This window comes from Ixodes scapularis, unplaced genomic scaffold (genome assembly GCF_016920785.2).
Source record: "Ixodes scapularis isolate PalLabHiFi unplaced genomic scaffold, ASM1692078v2 PGA_scaffold3__209_contigs__length_174095766, whole genome shotgun sequence".
NCBI lineage: Eukaryota > Metazoa > Arthropoda > Arachnida > Ixodida > Ixodidae > Ixodes > Ixodes scapularis.
This window is the reverse complement of record NW_024609868.1, coordinates 26,262,270-26,271,513: the sequence shown is the minus strand read 5'-3', so window position 1 is coordinate 26,271,513 and position 9,244 is coordinate 26,262,270.

The window sequence follows — 9,244 nt, the reverse complement described above, 5'->3', positions numbered from 1 at the left end:
ACCCGTAGCTTCTACCTTTAGTCCTTCCTAGGGTGATTCGAAGTATAGTAGGTCTGTAAAGAAAGAATGTTTGCAACTCAGAAATATAATTTTTTTTCGCGCATAAACAGCCAGTCATTCGTCGTACACAAAACAGTTCTCTGCAGACGCGATGACACGATTATTATATGCGTACACGCCTCACGCTTGTCCGGAGCACGTTCCCTTCATGCATACGTATCTCCAGAAAGTCTTTTTGTACGATGTATCGGCAGCGTGTGCGTGGCTTTAAGCTCATCTTCGTTTTATCTAAATAATAGGATACGTAAAAAAAGTAATTTCTTTTTATGGTCAACGGCACAAATTAAAAATGCACTGATAAAAAAACAAAAAAAAAAATGGAATACGTACTTCGGGAGAGCGGAACAACTTACCTGACTTGCGGACTCCTTGACGTCATGCTCGTTTAATCCGGGTCTTCTCATTTTGAGTTGACCCTGCGTGCGTGCGTGCGTGCGTTTTTTTTTTTTTTTTTTTTTTTCAAATAATCTTTTCTTAAATGTAATTCCTTAAAATACAAAAAAAAAACGGCCCGAAAATGAAAATAAAATTTCCAAAAAGCTCATTGCGTGTTCGCACAAAAGAAAAAAAAAAAGGGATGTTTTAATGTGTGTTTGCCGTTGGTTATTTTTTATTTTTCAAAAAGAGATCATTAATTACATCAGAGATTTTTGGGAGGCACAAACTATTTTTTTAGAGCCTCAATATCAGTGACATAATTTTGACCCGAGCTTCCACGAGTAATTCAATTACTAGAGTAATGCGAGATATATAAAAAAAAAACTCATTCTTTTTTATTATTGTATAGGGATACATTAATTCGAGCACTAGGTGTCCGATTAATTAATTCACCATAACTTAAAAAGAAGGAGGGGTTTGTTGTTGTTTTTCTTACAAGTAATTTGAGCGGTATATCGGCCACTTCAGTTCAGTAAACGTTTAGTACTGGTTCACGCCCCTAACTTAGTTATTGAGTAACCGTTATCCTCTCCTTTAAACAATAAACCCATGAAGCATCCTCCTAAAGAAAGTGCGAACATCCAGATGCATAACTAATATAGGAAACGCTCATTGCTGTTACGGCAATGATGGAAATGATGAGTTGAAATTATTAAGAAAATATTAATTATAAAAGTGGCGGAATAAAGCATAAAAAATTGATAGTTTCAGAGTGCATTTTGTTCCCCGTTTAAAGTTATGAAGCCCAAAAAGAGTGATGTGCATTTTTCTGAAACTTAGCATATTGCGATGACGCGCCCAATCTAACTAACCACGAAGCAAATGCAAAGCAACATGGTTTTCCGTATCTGTTTGTAGGGCGTAATCGAGATTCATGACTGGCGTGAAGACGGAAGCGCAGCTAATAACCCGATGAAACATGGTACGAAGAAGGAAGCCATCCATCATAACCATATTAGCCTCTTACGTTTGACGCCACTACCTCGAACGAACGGACGACCCAGAAGATTAGACCTTGGTTTAGATCGTGACAGCTATGAGGACGAGGGAACAAATTATAAAATAAGCCGAATCTCTGGTATTTCCTTATTTTTGGAGGGACCACGGCTGATGGGTCAGCTGGTTAGTCAGTGATAAACGAGAAAAGACGAGATGACGATATTATTACCGGAGCTGTCTTCTCCACGGAAGGGCTAGCAATAGGTCATTTCGGTTCCTTAATTCTTACCCGCGAGTTTCGGCATTGCGTACAGGAGCAAACGCAAGCTATGTGCGTTTGCGTTAGCGTGGCGTTTTAGGCACTGCACATGCTCTGCTCTATGCGTACGCAACGCGGCGAGCTTTACGTTCGAACGCTCGCTATCGATTTTTGTGTGCGTACACGCAGCGATCCTCTGCGTTCCCGTTTCATAGCTCTCAAAGAGCGCGGGACAGCGCGGGACTCGGATTGGGTTGACCAAACACGGGCCTTAAATTGCTTGGAGCAGTTTGCATAGGCTCATCTAGATGGCGCTGCAACGGCTTGCGTATGCGTTTTTCGTTCCGCTGTACTAAAAGCGCTGGAAAGACGAGCTCCGCGGTCTTCCGTTGAGAGCTAACACAAGCGTCTTCACTCTATTCTATAACTCTGTATTGTCTTGTTGATATGCATTACGCTACGCAGTAGTATCCGTAAATAAATAAATAAATAAAAATTACGTTTTAGCTTGAATTCTTCGCTTTTTCCTTCTTTGTAAACCGGAACACTTCGGCGTAGGCCCATTCGTACATGCACTTCTAAACGTAGCTACCTTTGACTTCTTTTGTGTCGTAAACTCTTACGCGTGTTATTTAGTTCAAGCCTTCAACTAAACTGTGCGTTCAACATATCAAAACGTGGGCAGAGTTTATTATTCTTTTTTTACATTTAAAAGCGTTTGAGTGTAATCTACTGCGTTGCCACAATTTATCACCGAGTACGACGTTGTAATACATTGGCACCCTCGCACCAACCATCAGGAATCCATAGGACACTTCCGACAGGCGTACAGCTAGACTGGAGGATTTGCTACTTTTGCAAGGTCAAATCTACGCACTATTTATTTACCGAGGTCCCTTATAAAAATTGTGAGAACTATTACAAGCACTTGGTGACAAAAGAAATGCGTAAAAGATACGCAGATCAGAAATGTTCATGACCTACCATATGGATGGCGCCAATGAGTTGTGATATTGTGATACCCATTTGCTTACCTCTTTTCTGTTCTTCCTACATAATAAATAGCAATAATGCATGTCAAAGCTTGTAAACACTGTTTTTCTTTTTTTATATAAGATAATTTTGGGCGGCGCTAGATGCATCATAATATTGAAATATTATGTCATTGCAACACTACAGATCAATAGACCCTTTCCGAAATTCAGTCTGGCCACTTTGGTCATTATAATTATCTTAGGAACGACATATGTGTCGGACTAATGGCGACCTTGTAGTTTCTGATAATGGAAGAAGTTCAATATGCTTCAAAGCGGATGATGCGAGGGCTATACATTCGTTTGCAAATTGTCACCATCAAAACTGAGGGATCCAGAAAGAATTGCAAGGTAAAGAACACATTCTTGTCTGCCGTTGACTAGCGAAAGTGATGGCGGCCGACAAAATACTACAGGCCGGAGGCCGGTATTTTAAGTCGCCCTCACTCACCCTCCCCTCACAGCCACGCTCACCCAAGCCCCTCACTCACCCTCACCCTCACAGCTACACTTACCCTCAGCCCCTCATTTACCCTCATCCTCACAGTCACACTCGCCCTCACTGAACCTCACGCCCCTTACGCCCCTCACGCCCCTCACGCCCTTCATGCCACTCACGCAATCACCGCCCTCATGGCCCTCACGTACTCACGCCCCTCACGCACTCATGGTCCTCACAGCCCTCACACCCCTCACAACCTCACGATCCTCACTCGCCCTCACACTCATGAATTTTACTGGTTCAGAAACTCACTCACGCTCACCTCACCCATGAAGATGAGGATGAGTGAGGGCCCTCATGAGTGAGGTTTGCCAAGGTACGCTAGAGACGGTAGGCCGATTAACGCCATTAGTGCGGCAAGAAGTAAACTGCTCTTTGAACTGCCAGGTGGCACTGAGTTTCGAAGAGGGTCTATCCACAATCTCGTTTACATGACGTGTGGTCATACCGAGGGTTGGCAGACAGCCTTCAGCCACTTCTCTCTTTGGCACAAACATTATCATCGAAGATTCCGTCTTACGGAAGAAGTATGCATAGCATAGCTTGCATGTGACGTCATTCGTGGTCATGCCAGCATTTTATGCGCCGCGAGTGTTCGGTTCGTCGTGTTCGTTTCACACTGCAGCAGTTGCAGTTCGGAAAAAACAGTAAGTAGAAATAACCGACAGTACCCAGCAATGGCGACGCTTACGAGCTATGTATAAAGCATTCCTTCAGTAAGTTCAGATATGATTGGGCAATTAAGATTAAGAGCATAGTAAAATGCCACTAAACATTTTAACGTTTCCCATGAGTAAGATGAGAACCGTAAACATCCGTCGAACAAAAAAAAAGCTTGACATCCTAATGATGTTTTTAATACTTCTTCACTAATAATACTGATAGGTATCATAGGTCCAAGTAAAATGGTTGTAGCCCGAAACAACCCATTCCCGTTTGAACCCGTCCCGTTTTAACCCATTCCCGAAACGACCTTCCCGTTTGAACCCATCCCGTTTCGACCCATTCCCGAAACGACCTCCCCGCCTGAACCTGTCCCGTTTCAACCCTTTCCCGAAACACCCTTCATATTTGAACCCGTAGCCAAGACATATTTTTTTCTTATTTCCTGAGTTTCGATTCAGCTAGCTTTATAGGGACCATGCTTTATGATGTTAGAACTTTTTTTAATACACGTCCATACTAAGGCATGTGTTTGCTTTTAATTATTTCTTGTCATGATTTGCTAAAATATTTTTATTCACCTTTTTTACTATATAGGACGGTTTCATGAATATGTTTTCCGCTAAACCGCGTTTTACCTTGTTGATGAACCACGTCCGCCACTCCTCCCCTTGGTCTGCGTCCAGACGGCATAGTTATTGCCGCTGTCCTGGATGTTAGTCAAACTCTGAAGCAAGGCGAGTGCCTCCGCCAACGACGGAACGCTGTGTACGATCGTGGACGTGTTCTTTTTTTTTTTTTTTTTCGTATAAATTCAAGTTTATTCCGACCTGCTTTCTTTTGAAGTCGCCCTTGCGACATGTACTGGAGCCTTAACGGGCGCCTACGAATCGACTTCTCGATTCCGGATCGTCTGAATCCCGAATAATTATTGCTTTTTACAAAAATCAAAAAAACTAAATTATGCTCCTTTGTATCTCCGACTACTTCGACAGGTACAGTCGATCATGACGCAAAAGAAACTCGACCGAGCTGGAACACACTTCCTAAGCACATAAAAAGACACACGACGAAAGTTAATCATCATGAAGTTCGCTGAAATTTCGAACCGAAAGAACATTACGGGAAACCGCTTCATAACGTCTCATGGTGGTTCATTTATTTTATTTTTCATTTGCTGTTCTTTTAGACATACATACCTAGTGCTCGAACTTTTCCGAGTTTTACAAAACCCTTTTGAAAACTCTCCACCATCGCATTTATGTACTCTCATTATGTACTCTTGATTATGTACTCTCAGCATGTATTGGGCACGAGAGCTCGTATTGAAAACTGATGCTGAGTCAGCATTACGAGAGGACTGGGATCCCAAGAAATGGTGACCATCAATGTCGCTCGATGAACTTACGAAAAGGGTCTGTTTCGGTGCTTCCTTCTGCCGACGTTACGTAAACCAAATAAGGAATTAAAATGCAAACAAGTTTGTGGTACTTTAAACTTGAGAGTTTAGATTTCAAAGGAAGAAATTTACAGACGATCTAGCTGACTCCACAAGAAGTATAATCATTGTAAAATGAGGCTGCCAAGTTTTGCCTGTCCAAAATCTATAGCCGCGAAACTCTGGCTCAGTTTCAAGTTTTCCTACAACGTTAACCCTAGGTTGTAGACTTTTTTTTACCGTCTTCGAAGTTTCCCTTGGACGGCTGACCGATGAAGGGGGCAGCAGAGTTTGGCACCGCGGTTCCAGATCTAATGTGGAGGATGGTCTGACTGTGGTTGAACTTTGATTTATTGTGCGGTTAAAAAGTGGGCCACCAGCTTTGTTTTTAGACCTTCGACAGTTCAAGGTCACCTCGGTGTACGAAAAAATAGGAACTCAGTCTGCAAAATGTTCCTTCAAATCTTGTCGTTAACATAAACTGGGAAGTTATTCGAGCAAAAAAAAAAAAAACAATTATTCTATATGAAGTGACTTGGCATAACTAAAACATTTTTACTCTCCATCGGATTAAAAAAATGTATCCGGTCATTGTTTGTAGCGCTTAAAGCTTATTGGCGCATGCTATAGTGCATTCCACGAAGAGTTACATAAAATGAAAGGTAACTTGGACATACCAGTACGTTTGAGTAGGACTTTTTTTTTAATATGGCAGCTTGTTTGTTGGAAATTAAGAACAGAATTTACTCATTTTTTCTCTAAAAACATTTTCGGTGTAACCAAGCTTTATATAGAAGGATAAGTGCACCCAAAACGAAGGAAAACGAAGAAATTCATTTTCCATGTCCCTTCAATTCATAGTTTGACTTCCCCTCCGACAAACGAATGCTGCGGTAAGGCCTGAGTCTCCCTTTCCTTGAGGTGAAAAGCCAAACTAAATTAACTTAAAAAATTAATTTAAAAAATAATAGAATCGTTGGACAGCACATATGGGCGTAATTATTCTGTCTTAAAAAATAAGCTGTCATTGGCTGTACCTTTCTAACTGTTGCGGTCAATGGTAAGCTGCAACAAGCCAAAGTGAACAGAGAACAAGGTATCGTCTGCCTCTGTGTTCACAAAGGAAAGTGAAAATATTAGAAACTTTTGTAGATCGTACACAATAACTTTATGTTGCCAGCAGGGCCTCGTGCCGTCACTTTAAAGGGGCCGTTATACGATATCCGGGGGGAATATTTCTTTCTTTACGCAAGCTTACCGACACTACAGTCGTATTCACCTCAAGCACCATAGTAAAAAAATCCCTCTTCTCGCGGGGCATTAATGATTTAGTCCCTTATGTGATGAATTAAAATATATCTGGGTAAATTTTAGCTTACCTTGCCATTGTGTCATCATGGGATACACGTTTCAAACACCCAAGAGGTTAGTTCCTTCTTTCTACAACTAAATCTTTGAAGAACTGCTTCGTGCAGCACATAAATAATCCGCTAAACTTCCTTTTCTATTATGTGACAATGGAATAAAGGACCCAATTGTACTCGCACGCAACGCCACTAAACAAAAAGCGTTTTTGTCGCTGCAGTTATTGCGAACTTTGATTACGATGTTGCGTGGATCGCGTTGTTGGGCGTTGTCAACACGCCATCCCCGGGATTTCGTCGTCAAGTTTTGAGATCCCCGAGAATGCGATATTTCAATGCGGCTCATACCATGGACACCAGCAGGGTCTGCGGAATTCGATTTTGGCTCGTGGCAATCAATGCCCCGACGTGCATTCGGGTGGTGACTGGTAGCCAGTCGCTGCGATGATGGGAGGAGCCAAAACTTATAGGGACCATCAAACGGTTTTTCAACTTCTTCCTCCTTAGCTTTTATCCTCGACTAAAATTGAATGAGAAATCACGCGGTCATGACGTGCTTGTGCGGCCCAAGCTTTCACCGTGATCTTTAAGCACACCATGGAACTTGTCATTAGCAAGTGACAATAAGTGCCGTCACGGCACCAATTGGTCACGAACGTGAATTTAAATATTTGTTGACGGATTGATCGTTGACGAGCGCATACGTTCGAATTACGCAGTGCTCGTGTCCAATCCGCAAACTGGGGTAGGCTGACGTGCTTGGGGCTTTGTGTGTATTTTTTTTATTTTTTTTATTCATACACACTGCTGGCTTTGAACAGGCCCCTGCAGGTGTGGGGTACATACATACAACCAAACTATACATATGAGAAACAAGACACACATGACAACCATATATATTGCTTATACAACGATGTATATACATATAAACGCCATTAGCATAATAAACATTCCATAATCAACGCCTAATATACAATAAAAAGTCATGTACAAACACCAGGAAAGTAGAACAGTCAAAAGGTGTGATTCTCAAGAGCACCATTGAGGCCGGGAGCAAAAAAATATATCACGAGGGAGGGCGTTCCAATCCTTAATAGTGCGTGGGAAAAGGAATACTTAAAAATGTTAGTTCGAGCGAATAGTGGTATCAGGGAACACTGATGATGGTGCCTAGTTTCCCAATATGATGATGGGGATAAATATAGATTTGATTCAATTTATGATAAAGAAAGACAACAATTTTAGTCTCGCAATTTTTCGACGATGCTGGAGTGATGATATATTGTTTTTTATCATTAATGAAGATGGGAAATCTAGCCCATTATACTTTCCATAGATGAAGCAAATAGCTCTCTTCTGAACCCTCTCAAGCTGTGACGCATCCTTTTTGGGATTCGGGTGCCATACTATGCCAGCCTATTCTAACTTCGGTCGGACCGAGGATTTATATCCTTGCAATTTAACGAAAGAAGCAGCGTTTCTACGTTTTTGACATAACAAGCCCAATTTACGAGAATCGGAGGAGCACATGTTTTGAATGTGTCGTGACCAAAGGAGATCGTGGGATATGGTTACGCCAAGATATTTGTATTCAGTCACATCAGATATTACATCACTGTTTAATTGATAAGTGAAATTCAGGTCCTCACTTTTCTTGTTATACGTAAATGAACCGTTTTCGTTAAATTTAGCTGCATTTCCCATGCGCAGCACCAATTGCGGATAGAGGCAAGAAAAGAATTCAGTGATATTTGGCCGGCAACTGTGGATATCCTTTTGAACAAAATACAATCATCGGTGAATAAACGAATATTTACATCTGGACTAACAACTGAGACAATATCATTTATATACGTTAAAAAACAACAACGGGCCAAGCACATTGCCGTGAGGAACACCCGAGGAAGCAGCCAGAATACTGGAAGAATGACCACCAGTGTCGACAAAGTGACTGCGATCAGGCAAGTACGAACCTATCCAATTGACACTCTCCGACGGTATTCCAAAACACTCTAATTTATAAAGAAGTTTGCCGTGTGGAGCCTTATCAAAAGCCTTGCTAAAGTTTTAAAAAAAATAATATCGACCTGACCAGATTTGTCTAAAGTAGCAGCAAAATCATGAACTGCGGTGACAAGTTGCGTAATGGTAGATAAACCCCTTCGGAACCCGTGCTGAAATGGTGTAAGCAAGTTTCTCCCTTCTAAGGAATACCGGGCATAATTACTCTCAATATGCTCCATAAGTTTGCACAAAGTACTCGTAATAGAAATGGGACGATAATTACTGACTTCTGAACGATCACCCTTTTTATGAATGAGAACGACACGCGCGGTTCGCCAGTCACTAGGCAGCACACAAGAACTAAAAAAAGCGCCAAAAACGACTGTAAGAAAACCCAGAAATAGAACAACCGCAATTTTGTTGGTCACGAACGATTGCATTTGCAACGCAGCTTCGCCAAGTTGCTTTACTCGAGTTTTACAGTTTCTTTTGAAGTATTGAGGTAAGCAAACAGCTTCTACCTAACTTTTGAATACTGTCCCA